At 42.9% G+C, this 19854-nt stretch overlaps 2 protein-coding genes across 2 annotated transcripts in view; one reads left to right on the top strand and one right to left on the bottom strand.

Annotated features, from left to right (window-relative positions):
* LOC124134446 (protein YIPF5-like) overlaps positions 1-19854 on the bottom strand; it is a 216981-nt gene that overhangs the window by 104763 nt on the left and 92364 nt on the right. The gene's annotated exons all lie outside the window — the stretch shown is intronic.
* The window catches only part of LOC124134444 (leucine-rich repeat-containing protein 24-like), a 66240-nt gene continuing 60417 nt past the window's right edge, over positions 14032-19854 (top strand). The window contains exon 1 of the mRNA XM_046499258.2: positions 14032-14339. The gene's annotated coding sequence lies outside the window, so the exon portion shown is untranslated. The remainder of the gene's footprint in view (positions 14340-19854) is intronic.

Consider the following 19854-nt stretch of genomic DNA (forward strand, 5'->3'; position numbering starts at 1 on the left):
ATAATAGCTGGGGCAGACCTAGCCTTGCTCCAAGGCTGTACTAAGGGGAAAGTCCAAGGATGTGTAGTTATTCTATCCACCTAATAGGCAAGTCTAGATATGTGCACAGTACTAAGGACTTCAGTCTCTTATAGGGACAACTTGTTTTATTATTTACATAATCCAGAAATTTTGATTTAAACTAATAATTATTGCCTTAGAGACTTGTACAAATCTAGGGCAGACCCTGGGCCACAGTGACATTCTCTAGCAGGCTCAGATTTCTGGGTGATGCTGTCTGTATTTCAGTTTTTTTCTATTAGGAATGTGTTTCCAGAACCCTTTGTGGAACTTCCATTTCCTCACTTGCGTATCTTGTAACAGAGACCATGCTGCCCAAACTTACATGAGTGCCATGCATAACCTTGTGAGACACACTCACACAATATCTCTATAACAGTGCTTGAGGAGTGCCATGTATATCCTTGTGACAAACTGACTCGCGACATCTCTACAACAGTGCTTACACGTGTAGCATGTATATCCTTGTGACACACTCACTCGCGACATCTCTACAACAGTGCTTACACGTGTAGCATGTATATCCTTGTGACACACTCACTCGCGACATCTCTACAACAGTGCTTACACGTGTAGCATGTATATCCTTGTGAGACACTCACTCGCGACATCTCTACAACAGTGCTTACACGTGTAGCATGTATATCCTTGTGACACACTCACTCGCGACATCTCTACAACAGTGCTTACACGTGTAGCATGTATATCCTTGTGACACACTCACTCGCAACATCTCTACAACAGTGCTTACACGTGTAGCATGTATATCCTTGTGACACACTCACTCGCGACATCTCTACAACAGTGCTTACACGTGTAGCATGTATATCCTTGTGACACACTCACTCGCGACATCTCTACAACAGTGCTTACACGTGTAGCATGTATATCCTTGTGACACACTCACTCGCGACATCTCTACAACAGTGCTTACACGTGTAGCATGTATATCCTTGTGACACACTCACTCGCGACATCTCTACAACAGTGCTTACACGTGTAGCATGTATATCCTTGTGAGACACTCACTCGCGACATCTCTACAACAGTGCTTACACGTGTAGCATGTATATCCTTGTGACACACTCACTCGCGACATCTCTACAACAGTGCTTACACGTGTAGCATGTATATCCTTGTGACACACTCACTCGCGACATCTCTACAACAGTGCTTACACGTGTAGCATGTATATCCTTGTGACACACTCACTCGCGACATCTCTACAACAGTGCTTACACGTGTAGCATGTATATCCTTGTGACACACTCACTCGCGACATCTCTACAACAGTGCTTACACGTGTAGCATGTATATCCTTGTGAGACACTCACTCGCGACATCTCTACAACAGTGCTTACACGTGTGGCATGTATATCCTTGTGAGACACTCACTCGCGACATCTCTACAACAGTGCTTACACGTGTAGCATGTATATCCTTGTGAGACACACTCACACAATATCTCAATAACAAACATTGCATGACCTATCTATGTCAGAATAAGTATCAAATTCAAACAAACATATTTTTATTATGAAAAATAAAGGCAGAAAGCCTCATATATTCTATTATAAGGTCTTTTATCTAGTTTACTTTTAGACCCGGCAAAATTATAGGTAGGCTTTTATTACTTTCATGTGATGGGAAGCAACTGCTTATTTCAGTAAACTGTACTGTAATCAGATGTAATGGGGAGAAATCATTAGATGCCCAGCTCTCTATTCCAAACATTCCCCTCAGGTCTACCAAGACCCAGCTCTCAACAGAGGAAATACACAGGCTGACTCTTTATAGAGGAAATACACAGGCTGACACTTTATAGAGGAAATACACAGGCTGACCCTTTATAGAGGAAATACACAGGCTGACCCTTTATAGAGGAAATACACAGGCTGACTCTTTATAGAGGAAATACACAGGCTGACTCTTTATAGAGGAAATACACAGGCTGACCCTTTATAGAGGAAATACACAGGCTGACCCTTTATAGAGGAAATACACAGGCTGACTCTTTATAGAGGAAATACACAGGCTGACTCTTTATAGAGGAAATACACAGGCTGACCCTTTATAGAGGAAATACACAGGCTGACCCTTTATAGAGGAAATACACAGGCTGACCCTTTATAGAGGAAATACACAGGCTGACTCTTTATAGAGGAAATACACAGGCTGACCCTTTATAGAGGAAATACACAGGCTGATCCTTTATAGAGGAAATACGGCACCAGGAAAGAACCGCTGGTGTGAACAATGAAAAATAAGAAATGTGACTTCAGGTCAAACTAGTTTTATTCTGGAGAAGAGATTTAAGGGAGTAAGTGTTAAAAGATCTACAAAGAAAGACCATGCATTTGGCCTCAATTAATTCCAAAGCTCTGAGAAAATCTACATTAAGCCAGCCTTGCATCAGGTTCTGCATTAAAGACGATTTTTCTCTTCTGGTAGAGCAGACAATGGGAGCCAGAAACTCTCGGAAATGACCTACTGGAAGAATTCAGGCCCAACAATCAATACAATAACTAAAACCGATGGTGATAGAGGTATTTTGTTCATCCAACTGCAGTTGTTACTGCCGTGGGTCGTGGCTGGTGGGGAGACCGAGGGCAGGGTAATGAGGGTGGTGGCAGCCATGGCTGTCCATCTTCCATCTCCATCACATGGCCACAAACCTCCGTCACAAACCTTCACCCGCCCCACACATACACAGGTTCTACTAGGGACACTCTTGGGCCAGCAGTGGTGGTTGGGTCATGAAAGAATTGCAAAGTGAAAAGTGTGGGGGGGGGGGGGAGACATGAAAAGAAGTTATAAATTTGAACAATATTTAGGGACTTGTCATTTATTATCGGGAGGGTGTGTGTGTTTTGGTGGGGGGTAAAAGAGGGGGGAGGGGGGGTAGGGGTAGCGGTAGGGGGTTAGGGGAGGGGCCTGGAGGAGTCCTGAAAATATGTTACATATGTAATTGAAGGGCATGAAGAAATGAAGAAGTGTAACCTAAATAGGATGGTACAAAATCCTAAGACAAATCCCTCCATCGAATGAGATGTCATCTGCTTTTCAAACATAACTTTACGACAACTGACATTAATAAGACTCCCCTCATCAAGTTCTTAGTTCTTTATTCCAGAGTTTGAAAAAGTGTCATGCTTCAGATGTGATGCTATGTTCAACCCACAGCTTAATAGTTTTCAACAAACTGTGTTAAACAAACTGTTATCTCTTGTCGAATCCTCTGCAAATCAGGACCACAGATGCCAGTACTGGTGGGGAGTTTGCAGCATATCAATGTGAAACTGCCAGATCAGGGATCTGTGTGTTCCAACTCAACCTTTTCCATGATTTACCTGCTCCTGATCCAAGAGCATCTGTCAAAACTTTGATAAAGTAGGCTTCATGTCACTCCTCTAAAATTATCTTGGTCTTTATATCTTATCCTTACACTATATGAGTACAGGAATCAGATACGCAACATCGCAAATCCAATTCTGCAGATCTGCGAAAAAGATTTTTTAATCAGATCAAATTCCCACATAAAACAGATAGAAAAATCATTACCTCAACTCAAAAGAAACCAGTGAAAACCAACCCTGGAACCACTAGGTAATCCATATCATAAACAAATTAAGTGTGTTTACACGGGAGCCTCCGTAATGGTTCCGCACAGAGCCATACGATTTCATTACCTGCGATACCTTACAACATTAATCAGATAATGGTTACATATCACATGCACAGCCACCAGATCCATGACCGAACTCCATTAACTCGAGTTCCCAGAGAAGTTCCTCAGAAGATGTCCTGTCTCTGCGAGATAAATTCCCTATCATAATTTACCTGAAGCTTTCACTGATGTTAGTACTCGCCGGACTTTGATGTTAGCGAGGGTTACCATGCACCTGTGTAGAGGCCACACAGTAATAGAGCTGCAGCCAATCAACCTCTGAGCGATGTACGAGCTGAAACCATGTGAACAAGCAGCAAGATGAGCTGAATTGTCCTTGCCACAATACACCAGCCGTATACAGTCCTTCGTACAAACGAAATCAGGTGATTAAAAAGTCCAAACAACATTGGCTCTTTATCTGTATGTGTTACTCTATGTTCCATCACTTTGTCAAGTTGTGAATCTTCTTCAGTTGGCGATAAAAAAGTTAAATTTTTATTGGACCAAAGCAATATTGTGAAACACTGCCACCCTGTTTATGTCTGTGTTGCTTGTTGTCGGGGAGGTAATGAGCCAAGGAGCCAACTGGTTGTACAATCTTCATGCATGTGAAAGAATCCAACTTGGCATGAACTGTGTTTACCTTCCCCTATACGCTGCCTGCTATACTGCGAGATGTAAACATGTTTCAACAAACTTGTACTCCCTCTCCATCATCAGCAGCGACGGTGTGAACACTGCTGTGGGCAAACACTGTGAGGAGTAGCATAGTGGTTCAAGTGTTCACTCATCACACCGAAGCCCTGGGTTGGATTCCCCACATTTGTTTGTTTGTTTGTTTGTTTGTTTGTTTGTTTATTGATAAACGCCGCACTCAGCAATATTTCACCTATGTGATGGTGATCTGTATATAATCAAGTCTGGACCAGGCAATCAAGTGATTGGTATCATGGGCATCGATCTACACAATTGGGATACGAAGACATGCATGAACCAAGTCAGCAAGCCTGCGACCACTCTATCCCGTTAGTTGCCTCAAACGATAAGCATGGGTTGTGCTGAAGAGCTAGTCTAACCCGGGTTAGTTTGTTTGTCTCCACGAAGCTTTTTTCTTGTGTTCCCTGCCAATACATTGCTGGAATATTGCTAAATGTGACACAAAACCCACTCACACACTTACACCTGTCTGCTGGCGGAGATACTCTCTAAGGACACGTGACAACAATCAAACGTTCCCCTACTCTCCCACACAGAGTGCTCTACTCTCCCACACAGACTGCTCTACTCTCCCACACAGAGTGCTCTACTCTCCCACACAGACTGCTCTACTCTCCCACACAGAGTGCTCTACTCTCCCACACAGAGTGCACTACTCTCCCACACTGACTGCTCTACTCTCCCACACAGACTGCTCTACACTCCCACACAGACTGCTCTACTCTCCCACACAGACTGCTCTACTCTCCCACACAGAGTGCTCTACTCTCCCACACAGACTGCTCTACTCTCCCACACAGACTGCTCTACTCTCCCACACAGACTGCTCTACTCTCCCACACAGGCTGCTCTACTCTCCCACACAGACTGCTCTACTCTCCCACACAGACTGCTCTACTCTCCGACACAGACTGCTCTACTCTCCCACACAGACTGCTCTACTCTCCGACACAGAGTGCTCTACTCTCCCACACAGACTGCTCTACTCTCCCACACAGACTGCTCTACTCTCCCACACAGAGTGCTCTACTCTCCCACACAGACTGCTCTACTCTCCCACACAGACTGCTCTACTCTCCCACACAGACTGCTCTACTCTCCGACACAGAGTGCTCTACTCTCCCACACAGAGTGCTCTACTCTCCCACACAGACTGCTCTACTCTCCCACACAGAGTGCTCTACTCTCCCACACAGAGTGCTCTACTCTCCCACACAGAGTGCTCTACTCTCCCACACAGACTGCTCTACTCTCCCACACAGACTGCTCTACTCTCCCACACAGACTGCTCTACTCTCCCACACAGACTGCTCTACTCTCCGACACAGACTGCTCTACTCTCCCACACAGACTGCTCTACTCTCTGACACAGAGTGCTCTACTCTCCCACACAGACTGCTCTACTCTCCCACACAGACTGCTCTACTCTCCCACACAGACTGCTCTACTCTCCCACACAGACTGCTCTACTCTCCCACACAGACTGCTCTACTCTCCGACACAGAGTGCTCTACTCTCCCACACAGACTGCTCTACTCTCCCACACAGACTGCTCTACTCTCCCACACAGACTGCTCTACTCTCCCACACAGAGTGCTCATTACGGTCAAAGCAATAAGAGATGGAAACTTTGCATAACTTATAGTGTCCTCAACCTGGAGTAATCTGCCTCAACACAAACAACCTGGACATGATGCCAACCATATCTGTTGACAGCAGAGGAAAACACTCAAGTAGTTGCTGTCAAAGTTGTAACGAGAGTGCTTCACTGCCATTTCAGATTAAAAACACTTGACATGTCTCTTTAGAAATCCTAGCAGAAACAATTTACATAGTTTCCTGAGGCAGCGAGAATCAAACTTTTAAACATATTACATACTAAGAATAGAAACAACACTTTGTTCATACTTCACATGAAAACTCCCCAGGGGATTGGCCTGAAGTGTGCTATGGCCCTAACATGGAGCCACTATACCTTGATGCACGCGGACGCTCCACTGCAGGCAGCTAATTTCACCATGGTAATTCTCTGGTTGAAGCACTTCATCTGATGATAAGGGATGAGCTCAACTTGACAGATTTCAGTGTGGAAATTACCACATCTTAGAGTAGGACATCAAAACAAACGTGCGTTTTAGAGTGGACAAATCGTAATTAATGTCAGAACAGAGAGAGCATGCTGCACAATCCGTTGTGTTCTACCTAGACTGACCTCCTGAAACACACATCCTGCACTTAAAGCTGCACTCTACAACACAGCATAATATTTGTTTATTTGTTGCTTAATGCCGCACTCAGCAATATTCCGGGTTAGAACTGTCTTCAGCAACCCATGCTTGTCCCCGTGAAGATCCGGGTTAGAACTGTCTTCAGCAACCCATGCTTGTCCCCGTGAAGATCCGGGTTAGAACTGTCTTCAGCAACCCATGCTTGTCCCCGTGAAGATCCGGGTTAGAACTGTCTTCAGCAACCCATGCTTGTCCCCGTGAAGATCCGGGTTAGAACTGTCTTCAGCAACCCATGCTTGTCCCCGTGAAGATCCGGGTTAGAACTGTTTTCAGCAACCCATGCTTGTACTCGAGCAGAAGGGCAAGCGCTCATAATGGAGAAAGTGATCAGTGATCTAGGCCATCAAGGATAACACACTTAATGAAGACCAAGAGGCCATGAAGTCCCTTCACGAACCAGTCCACACTGTGGCCTCTAGTCTGTTTCTGAGACCCCAGAAAATAAATTATAAAAGGAGTCCAACTTAAGTCTAGAATGACTGGGCAAGTCTGTACTGCCTCAGCTCTCTGAAATTAAGAATAATTTTTGGCTCCTTTTTGACATTATTATTTATATTTTGTAGATATATATTTTAGAAATAATATTTCTGTGACTTAATGTCAGTCTACGTGGCCTCTTGAAACAAACAGGGGATGGTGCAGCATCAGTGTGCACAATATGAAAACTCCACCACCATTAACCATGGAGCACAAGCACGCGAATAAAATACTTTTCAACAGACATAAAAATGTTCATGTCACTACAGGACAGATCATTAAACACTCCTCATCAGTTTCCGGGTATTATCCCAGAATAAAGCCAGAGCAACCAGCCATTACTGTTTATTCTGATGCAGGAGTATAATGGCCAAGGATTCCTCCACCAGCAGCTGAAGCCCCAGCAATTACACCTGATGCAAGTAGCAAGTTGCATGCCCAGCTGCAGTATGAAGCACCCATTACATTGTATGTAGATTCCTGGAGTACTGGCTATAGCTGTACAGGAGGCCTTGCCTCCGAGTCATGCTAGCACAGCCGGCCTCTGTGTACAGTGAAGTCTGGAGGTCTGTCTTCTCATGGAATGCTGAACTTTCCACTGAATATCTGCAGATTTGATTGATTGTGATGAGGGAGAAAGTCTTGTGCTGTCCAGGTTCCCCTGTCTTCCCTTTGTGGGGCAGATCGTAAACTCTGGTCACTCTACTAGTAGTTTGCTACTCCACAAGTCTAAACCACCAAGCACCACCCGTAAGTTGAAACCACAAAGCTCCACCCCACAAGTCTAAACAACCAAGCTCCACCCCACAAGTCTAAACAACAAAGCTCTACCCCACAAGTTAAAACCACCAAGCACCACCCCACAAGTCTAAACAACCAAGCACCATCCCCAAAAGTCTAAACCACCAAGCACCACCCCACAGGTCTAAACCACCAAGCACCACCCCACAAGTCTAAACCACAAAGCTCCACCCCACAAGTCTAAATCACCAAGCACCACCCCACAAGTCTAAACCACCAAGCCCCACCCCACAAGTCTAAACCACCAAGCACCACCCCACAAGTCTAAACCACCAATCACCACTCACAAGTCTAAACCACAAAGCTCCACCCCACAAGTCTAAACAACCAAGCACCACCCACAAGTCTAAACCACCAAGCACCACCCCACAGGTCTAAACAACCAAGCACCACCCCACAAGTCTAAACCACCAAGCACCACCCACAAGTTTAAGCCACAAAGCTCCACCCCACAAGTCTAAACCACCAAGCACCACCCCACAAGTTAAAACCACCAAGCACCACCCCACAAGTCTAAACCACCAAGCACCACCCCACAAGTCTAAACCACCAAGCACCACCCAACAGGTCTAAACCACCAAGCACCACCCCACAAGTCTAAACCACCAAGCTCCACCCCACAGGTCTAAACCACCAAGCACCACCCACAAGTCTAAACCACCAAGCACCACTCACAAGTCTAAACCATCAAGCACCACCCCACAAGTCTAAACCATCAAGCACCACCCACAAGTTTTAACCATCAAACACCACCCCACAAGTTTTAACCAGCAAGCACCACCCCACAAGTCTAAACCATCAAGCACCACCCACAAGTTTTAACCATCAAGCACCACCCCACAAGTCTAAACCATCAAGCACCACCCACAAGTTTTAACCATCAAGCACCACCCCACAAGTTTTAACCAGCAAGCACCATCCCACAAGTCTAAACCATCAAGCACCACCCACAAGTTTTAACCATCAAGCACCACCCTACAAGTCTAAACCACAAAGTTCCATCCCACAAGTTAAAACCATCAAATACCACCCACAAGTTTTAACCACCAAGCACCCCACGCACAGACCGGCAAATACCCTGCGACCTCCTACATAACAGAAGAACACAGAGATGGCATCCCTCACCGTCACCAGTGACAGGATGTACAGTTCTCCAGCCACCTTTGCCCCAACCACACACCTGTCCCCAGCACACCTGTGCATCCACGCAGGAGATAACAGCACTGTTAGATGATGGCAGCTAGAGCATCAGAGGAACTGTTGTGGAACCCAACAGGTACCAGAGTCCCTCAGAGAGAGCTGATTATACACTCCTGTATTACGTCATGGAAACCGTTGACGCTGTTATTGCGCCAGATTGAACAGGTGTGGCTGCTGTGGCAAGAAGGGAGTGGGGGGAGGGTCAGGAAAGGCTTTGGCAGAACATGCTGGTGTATCACTACTTTAAAACCAATTATACAAAATGGTCTTCTCCTTTTTCATTAATTGGTTAAGGATATTTTTTCTCAAACCCTTTGGCTGGTGGTCGAAATATAAACTTTGGTTGAAATTTCATTTAATTAGACTACATTCTGAGTCAGCACCACATAACGATTCCCAGATAAAAACAGGTAATTATCATGTTGCTATTCACTAAGGGGCTGCATGGTAGCCTTCTAATAAAAGCATTTATTCCTCAAGCCCAAGACCGAGTTTGATTCCCCGTGGTTCAACATGTGAAGCTGGTTCCTTCTGTCTTCACTGCTGGAATATTGCCACTCCCCCTCATTGAACGAACTGTAGCTGGTACTTGCTGTACTTCCAGCACACTCAACATAGCTTTACATCCACAAACATGTTTGTCCATGACTTACGAATTCTTACTGCAATGCAGAAGCATGCTCTTAGACAGACTCGACATTTAAACATGCAATTTGTAAATTTGTTCCAATGTCCTTGCTAGCTTTAGGTACAGATCCTCCGATCAATACACAATACTTGAGATGGGACTACAAATGAATGGTGCTCCAGAGAAAATAGAAAAAGGCTCTCAATTTCTCTCAAACACATTCGATGACCTTTATTAAGCCTGAAAGACAAGTTCACTCCATGAGTGCCACAATCTGAGCAGTGGATTGTGAAATGAATAGACATCTTCCAATAAACCATGAGCATGAATAAACAGTTCTTCAGGAAACATATCAGAGCAGGTTCCAGGGAGATTTGTCCCTGGTATCTTGCTGAGCTGACCTTCCTGGTAGGTCTTCCAGATGTCCTTCTGTCTCTGACTCCTAATCGTCATGACTTTCAGCTCCTAGGCTAACATATATTCTATAAAATCTTTTATTACACAATACATTTCTTTCCTCTAAAATCATATTTTTCTGGTGCTGATTTATATAATAAAGATGGCCAATCTGCTTTTTTTATAATCTAGATTGGTTTTGGTTTCATAAAATACATATATTCCAAAGTCAGGGTGCAGGACTAATGAGCTCTCACCATGGGAGATATGGGTATTTACACAATAGGAGATACGGGCATTAACACACCGTCTTGCCTGGCTATATTTGTATATCCCTGTCATATCTCATTAGTCCAATCGATCCTCTCAGCATTTCTTCAACATGTGTTCTCAACGGATCATACTGACGGATTACGTGTAACCTTTCTAATGGGATTCATATATTTCTTGAATTGGGAACAGAATCGCTAGAAATACTTCCCCTCCTCCTTACCCTATGCCAATCTGGGATAAATCTATATAGATGATGATTTAATCTGATAATTCACCCACAACTTCATGGGGAAGACAATGAATCAGTTAATTCATTGATGCCCAAACTGTCTTATCTTTCTAATATCATTACAGAGATAACATCCAGTTTTTTATAATCGGTGGCCATCATTCCTGGATGCAGAACATAAATAGAAGCAGCCCTTCCACACAAAGAGCAGTCACTACACAGATTCCCGGCTCTCCATAGAAAAACTCTCCTCAACATCTGCTTCACTCATCTCGCTGCGGCTATGGCCTGCTGTCTGTACCAATATAGACAGGTTTATGCTGTATTTCTCTCTTTCTCTGCACGAGGAAGTGATGGCAGTTAGCGGGTAGCCCTACAAGGACCTGACTAGACTTGGGACAGACTCCTCGGGACTTGAGACACTATAGGAGCTCAGTTGACATAATCTGGGGATTGAAAGAGGCAGAAACACCAACACGCCTGCCAACCAGAGACTATGCAAAATACGTAACTTAAACAAAGTAGAAGATGAAAAACACTTCCTTTTGTACTGTCCGAATTATAGTTACGAAAGACAGTTACTTCTTCAAACACTGGATTTATTAAACTGCCAAAATGATAACAAAGTTTTTCAAGTTTCTTGAACCCCTGTTCTGAAAAAGTGAAATATGTTACAAGAATTATCTCTGACATGTTTATAAAAAGAACCTATCTTGTAGACAACGTTTAGATATGGTGTTAAAGCTTTACTACAACTATTGTGACCTATCATTATCTACACTACGCGCTGCCAGCCACCTTATGATACATATAAATCTTATGTACCGTGAATGAAAATAATATTAATTAATATCTTTATATACAGGGATAATTCTAGTGTGGGGCCTTGTGGTTTTAGCCCCTTCATTTGGGGCATTTTAACTTTGTGCTGTATGGGCGTACCTCTGGAATATTTGAAATTTTGATCCAAAGGGCCCATTTCAGAAAATTCCTAGAGTTAACCCTGTATATACAATGTACATTATGTATATCTACCTTTCATGTCTATGATTATATTTATTCCCAATGTAGATAGTTTGTACCCTGCCCAACAGGGGTTTTCTTTACAACAAAATTCTTGATTCTTGATTCTCTTCTTTCACCAATACAACAGTGAGTGAGGCAGGGTAAATGTCGCTTTGAGTGAGTGAGTGAGAGAGTGAGTTTAATGCCACATTTAACAGTATTTCAGTTATATCACTCAAAGTCAGCTTGTGATGCTGGTATAAGACGTTTAACACTCGAATCCTTATACTGCTTGTCCAGTATGTCTGCTTGACATGGGAGGAAGCCCAGTGATGCCCAGACATTGATACAGTGGGTCTGGTACACGCAAACCAAGAATAATGTAGTCTGAGATTGAAACCAGTCACAGGATCCTGGCACGGCTAAGGGACACAACTCTCCTCACTTACATTCTAGAAGGATATACACATATGTCAAATTTATAGGACAGGAAGGCATGACAATCTATGGATGAGAACCTGTTAACCATGATAAGAAAGATGCCAGTCATCGAGTTTCATGGCTTCCAGAGCAAGATATGTCAAGAGACCATGCTGCAATGTGTGGGACCTGGGCCAGCCAGGTGTGGTTGGTTGGTTTGTTGTTTAACGCCGCACTCAGCAATATTCCAGCTATATGACGGCGGTCTGTAAATAATCGAGTCTGGACCAGACAATCCAGTGATTGACATCATGAGCATCTATCCACGCAATTGGGATCGATGACATGCATCAACCAAGTCAGCGAGCATGACCACCCGATCCCGTTAGTCGCCTTTTACGACAAGCATAGTCGCCTTTTATGGCAAGCATGGGTTGCTGAAGACCTATTCTACCCCGGATTTTGACCAATCTGGTGGCTTCCAGAGCAAGATATGTCAAGACCCCATGCTGCAATGTGTGGGACCTGGGCCAGCCAGGTGTGACTGGCAGTCTAATCTGGTAGCCCCAAACATGGCACACAGTGTGCTGACTACATTTGGTTGGTCATGAGAGACTGGCGTCTTGCTTTCATTGCTGTCATGACAGCTGTCACCCAATATGGCATGCCAACTCTAGGCCTTCTCAGGTGATGGACAATAGGACAACCTCATTCATTGGCTGCCTCTCCGTCTAGATCTGACAAACCTGATTGTAAAGAGACTGGATCACAATACAAAACATAGTAACAGAAACCAAACCTACTTCCAAGAAAAGTAAGACATGAAATGCTAAGTGGTGGTACGTATGATGCTATCTGTGTAGGTATCTGTCATTGCACACAACTGAAGATTTTGTTTGTTTGTTTGTTGTTTAACACCACACTCAGCAATATTCCAGCTATATGATGGCAGTCTGTAAATAATCGAGTCTGGAACTGACAATCCAGGGATTGACATCATGAGCATCAGCCAAGTCAGTGAGCCTGATCACCCGATCCTGTTAGTCGCCTCTTACGACAAGCATGGTTGCCTTTTATGGCAAGCATGGGTTGCTGAAAACCTATTCTAACCCGGATCTTCACGGGTCACACAACTGAAGAAATGGTGGAACACTATGGTTACTCTTGGTAATAACAAAAACTCCTCTAAAGAACACCTGATTCTTTCATATGATAATAGTTATTCTGTCATGGCATGACACATTAACTCGTCATATATGAAAGATTCAGTTATTCTTTAACTTCTTTTGAGTAGTAAATATAGAGAATCTCACCCTCGTGTCTTTTGATATCAATTATATGTCATTTGATTGTGACGTCATGGTAACCAGTGACGTCACAATGGTCTGCAAAGCATTGTGATGAAATTTCATTGCAGTGATATCTACAGTGATATCCTGTGGGAGCCAGTTTTGGATGATAAATAAATTTATCTAGCGCCAATATCCAGAATGGACCTGCTCATTGTGCTTCTGCATGAGTCTGGTAGTGAACAGAGAGTCGGTGAGACCTGCAGGTGGATCAGGAAGTGTATAGGGATTGCAATAGGAAACTTGTTCCCGTCAACCTGTGCGACCTAAGGCAGGAAGACTGAACACTATGATCTGTTGTCAGCTGTTGTCACATTGCGGGGACTGATCCTGATATTTGAAGTGAATCCCTGTCACTAGTTCTCTGTTCCACTTTGGTCTAAACCTTGAAGAAACTGTGGGAAGCCGACAATCAGCTGAGCGAATAGCTGCCCCAAGTCTAGCCCCGGGCCCCTTCTAAACAGATGCTGACTGCCTCTGTATGTTTTGCTGTGAGCGATGATGCCTTTGCATGTATTTCCAGCAGCTACAGTGACAGCGGAGAGCCTTCTGTCAGTGAGGAATGTCTACATCCACCGCAGATACACAATATAGCCTCTCTCCACAGCCTTTGTTTGACTTAAGCACTTGTTTATAACTTGCTGGGTGAGGACGTACTGGAACTAGTTGTGTAGAAGATCTAAGAGTGGGAACTAGTTGTGTGGAAGATCTGTTCAGTAACATGCTATTTTCCAGCACCTATGTGATGAACCGATGTCTGTGAGCCTCTTTGTGTTACCTTGGATCATTACCTCCAGTGATGCAGACTGTTGCAAACGTTACACAGGTACTGTATTGCAGTGTTAGTTGAATATATTTCAGTCCAATAACTCCATTCTTGCCAACACTGCTTACTTTCAGCTAACAAAGAATTCACACATTAATACTTCTGAAACTTGAAACAAGTTTGCGAAATTAAATTTTCTAATTCAAAATTTAGTATTTATGATTGTTTCTGAAAATGGCTTTGTGAAACGTAAATCAGATTTGAAACAAAGAACATCTCACCATCTTAAAGTTCTGTGAACAAAGGCGTCACCGTTTTTTATAGCAACTAAACATGTTCACGGTCCATTTCAAGTCATATGCTTTTAACAGCTTCTTTTAGCATCAACAAAGAACACTGAAATTAAATGAAAACATTTCCTTTCCTCTTCAGTAGATTTATTTATATATTTATCAACATGACGAGCAGCAAAACTGAACCCTGACTCAACACAGAGTATCTTATCGGGTCTGCCTGTACATCCGTATGATTCATGTGTGGTGGTGAATATGATACACTCCATGATGGAGATAAGTAGCCATGTTTCTTTGAACTCGGAACATCGGGAGTTGTCCCAACTGACGGAGATCAGGTTCAGCTGTATAAGTAACATCTGGAGTCAACATTCGTTTCAATTCACAGCCTCAAATTAATCACTGGATACTTTACGTGGTCATAACAGAACTGAAAAAGGTTTTACTTTCACCTTCAATAAAGATTAAAGACTATGCAAGGGATATGGAGAATGTGGTGGGTCATCCGTCCCATGACCGCCCAGAGTCCCCTTGTTCTACTGAGAGTGGTTATCACCTTGCTGACAGATTCTGAATACAGCTCTTTTGATGTCGGAAGTTATAACTGCCATGAGAGTACTAGGAATATATTTTTAATCTGACATGAGAACATCAAACATACACATTAGTCGTAGGATTGGGACGGGTAGCTCAGGCACTCGGGTCGGGTGGGTGCTGAGTAGGACCTGGGTACCCACAGGACTACCCGGACCCTTCGTTAGTCACCTGATATATTGTTTAATGAGAAAAGTTCACAACCACAACTCCATGGTTACCTACAAGTCACGCATATCTTTCAGACTTTATGTGCATTCCGTCTGATTTTTATATGTTTGTGTAAGGAAACAGTTTCATTCAACTTCAGTTTATGCATGGCAAGATCATTTTATAGATGTACCTAAATACTTTTGCCAGGGGTCCTGTAAAACAATTCCTAATTTGTACCCAACTCTTGACACTACAGCAGATTTCCGTGTAGAGTCGGCTAATAGGGGGTCGGGTACCCGGGTAGTAAATTTGGACTTGTCCCAGCCCTAAGTAGTCGGTAGTCACTCCTATTATTGCTGATCCGATTTTACTCCTCATTAATCTCGTTATTAATGGATTGCATTCCTGAGGATGGGAGTGTAATCTTCAATGAATGAACTTCAACAGTTTAAACATAGCTTGAATCAGATATTTCACTCTTAGGCTCAACGTGAGATGGAGTGGTTCATTTCTAATTGCTACCAGTCTAATAAAATACAATGAAAGCCTTGTTTTACGCCAAAACTCTATCATCATAGACGATGTACTGGTGATCCAAGCTGAATCTTGTGGTAAGCACAATGGTCTAATACAGGCACTTAGCTTGTCTAAAACTGCAGATTACTCAATATGTTTGTAATTGCCCAAAACTACAACTATAAGATAGCAACATCCACTAAATATTTTTTAAAATAAGACTACTAGTACAACATAAAAAATACATTCTGATGATGTGCACATCACATGAGCTCAGAATAGAATAGGTTTGCAGATTGATCCAGTTATTGGGGAAGTAACGTCATGCACTTTCATCTTATAGGTCTTGTTTGTTGTTTTATATCTCAGTCAATAATATTCCAGCTGTAAAACAGCATCTGTAAATCATCAATTCTATACGAACAAGTGATCAATATTATGAGCTACATCAGATCCATTTAGTTGTCTCCATGACAGAGATAAGTTAATGGGAACATATTCTCCTAAGGAATCCTGGACGAACATTCAGCAATCTTATTCAAAAACATATTTCTACAAAACAGAAAGAAAACTATCTCACACAATCTAGACTTGCCAAATCATTCTAGACTTGAGTTGGATTCCTTTTTTAATTAATTCTTTAGAATCTGGGAGACAGATTACAAGAAAAAACACACGAGTATTGTGAATCTTGTGATACAGTATCAACACCTGAGGTAACTGTGTGTCAAAGACTGGTGATCCTGACAATATGACATCAGAACATGGAGGGTTAATCGTGAGACCATGTGCCTGCCACCCTCATCAGGAGAAACACAGATAGCTGTCACACATGGTGGCCAGTTATGTCAGCTGAGCTGTGAAGGACTTAAGTAAAGTTAATAACAGTGACCTGGAGACTGCAGGCCATCACTATAAGACAAAAACACACAAAACCCAATTTTCTTTCCATCACCCTTTGACAAGCGCAGATTCAAATTAAGTTCATTAAACGTAGCTTGTGACGGTATTTCAGGAAGTTAATGTTCACAGAGAAGTTAGTCCCTCTGAGCTGTCAATACGCTGCTATCAAATGTACTCTTTACTAGTGCATAAAAATCCCAAAAATTTCAATCAGACAACCGGGACTGGCAACTTTGCAAAGTTACAACAGATAAAGTATTGTCTGTCCAGAATCTTCTAGACTGATTGGATAATTTCGAGCATTTAGCCAATAGAAAATGAGGACAGAAACTTGATATTAACATACTGAATACTGTGTTTAACGTTGTCAGATAATTTAAGACCTTTTACAATGAATTAAAATAAGAATGCTTAGGTGAATTTAGGGAATACAAAAATAGACCAGACATCAGGCGTGCAACTTTTCTAAACTGACCTCCGTCAGCAACACAGACCGTCTTGGACAGTCGGGCAGGCAGGTATATAAAACACTTTATCATCCAAAACTGGCTCCCACAGGACATATCACTTAGGTGAGCTCAAGCGATATCTACACTGTAGATACTGTAGATATCACTGCAATGAAATTGCATCATAATGCCTTGCAGACCATTGTGACTTCATTGGTTACCATGATGTCACAATCAAATGACATCACTAATGGCTCTGCTACTGAAGCTGTTTGCAGTACTTTTTACATTAAAGACACTGCTTATTACTGTCTACAAACTGAAAAAGTTGGACAAATGATGCTGGATGATAAATAAAATCTCACCCTCGTGTCTTTTGATATCAAATATATCAATACTCGTTGATAAAAGTGGAAAAAATCCTCGGCAAGCCTCAGAGTTTTCCCACTCTTATCAACTCGTGTCGATATATTTGATATCAAAAGACACTCGGGTGAGATTCTCTATATATTTCCCTATATTCCAAGAAGGGGAGTTTACGCCAGCAGCCAGCATCTGCAGCAGGGATGAAGTGAGAGTAATATTTACCACCAACAGGTTCCCTGAAACACCAGGTGAGCATACCGGCCCCAGGTCAGGTACACAGCTGTGGGCTCAAATACTTGACATACATCGCATTGATTAAAATACTTGACACACATCGCATTGATTAAAATACTTGACACACATCGCATTGATTAAAATACTTGACACACATCGCATTGATTAAAATACTTGACACACATCGCATTGATTAAAATACTTGACACACATCGCATTGATTAAAATACTTGACACACATCGCATTGATTAAAATACTTGACACACATCGCATTGATTAAAATACTTGACACACATCGCATTGATTAAAATACTTGACACACATCGCATTGATTAAAATACTTGACACACATCGCATTGATTAAAATACTTGACACACATCGTATTGATTAAAATACTTGACACACATCGCATTGATTAAAATACTTGACACACATCGCATTGATTAAAATAGCTGAAAGAATTTTGTCAAATAATTTTTTTTATTACTTTTATTAAAACAATGTAACTAATCCTACTCAGGGTAAACTCCCCAATCATTGTATCGGCAAACCTTATAAAGATTAGTCTACCAACATAAAGTAGCAGGAATTAAGTCCCAAATAACTGTAGCCAGATTATTCCTAGATTTGACGACATAGATAGACTTGTAGGGTCTCATCCATGACGTAATGGTTACAGCAGTGGTTTTTCATGATATCAGAAAAAGGTTGTCTTTGAGATATAATCAGAGTTTTCTGCATCCAGGTTATATCCCATCTCAACTGGCCTGTTGGTTCACCACATGCCGAGATGACAGCCCTGACATATGGTAGGGTATATCCTAGGATCTAAGTGACATCCAGGTTATATCCCATCTCAACAGGCCTCTTGGTTCACCACATGCTGAGATGACAGCCCTGACATATGGCAGGGTATATCCTAGGATCTAAGTGACATCCAGGTTATATCCCATCTCAACAGGCCTCTTGGTTCACCACATGCTGAGATGACAGCCCTGACATATGGTAGGGTATATCCTAGGATCTAAGTGACATCCAGGTTATATCCCATCTCAACTGGCCTCTTGGTTCACCACATGCTGAGATGACAGCCCTGACATATGGCAGGGTATATCCTAGGATCTAAGTGACATCCAGGTTATATCCCATCTCAACAGGCCTCTTGGTTCACCACATGCTGAGATGACAGCCCTGACATATGGTAGGGTATATCCTAGGATCTAAGTGACATCCAGGTTATATCCCATCTCAACTGGCCTCTTGGTTCACCACATGCTGAGATGACAGCCCTGACATATGGTAGGGTATATCCTAGGATCTAAGTGACATCCAGGTTATATCACATCTCAACTGGCCTCTTGGTTCACCACATGCTGAGATGACAGCCCTGACATATGGCAGGGTATATCCTAGGATCTAAGTGACATCCAGGTTATATCCCATCTCAACTGGCCTCTTGGTTCACCACATGCTGAGATGACAGCCCTGACATATGGTAGGGTATATCCTAGGATCTAAGTGACATCCAGGTTATATCACATCTCAACTGGCCTCTTGGTTCACCACATGCTGAGATGACAGCCCTGACATATGGCAGGGTATATCCTAGGATCTAAGTGACATCCAGGTTATATCCCATCTCAACTGGCCTCTTGGTTCACCACATGCTGAGATGACAGCCCTGACATATGGTAGGGTATATCCTAGGATCTAAGTGACATCCAGGTTATATCACATCTCAACTGGCCTCTTGGTTCACCACATGCTGAGATGACAGCCCTGACATATGGCAGGGTATATCCTAGGATCTAAGTGACATCCAGGTTATATCCCATCTCAACAGGCCTCTTGGTTCACCACATGCTGAGATGACAGTCCTGACATATGGCAGGGTATATCCTAGGATCTAAGTGACATCCAGGTTATATCCCATCTCAACAGGCCTCTTGGTTCACCACATGCTGAGATGACAGTCCTGACATATGGTAGGGTATATCCTAGGATCTAAGTGACATCTTACAGAACTTTGCAATCGAGCAGCAGCCTTGAATACATCGAAATATCC

The sequence above is a fragment of the Haliotis rufescens genome, unplaced genomic scaffold, assembly GCF_023055435.1.
Source record: "Haliotis rufescens isolate VD_foot unplaced genomic scaffold, xgHalRufe1.0.p SCAF_35, whole genome shotgun sequence".
Taxonomy (NCBI): Eukaryota; Metazoa; Mollusca; class Gastropoda; order Lepetellida; family Haliotidae; genus Haliotis; species Haliotis rufescens.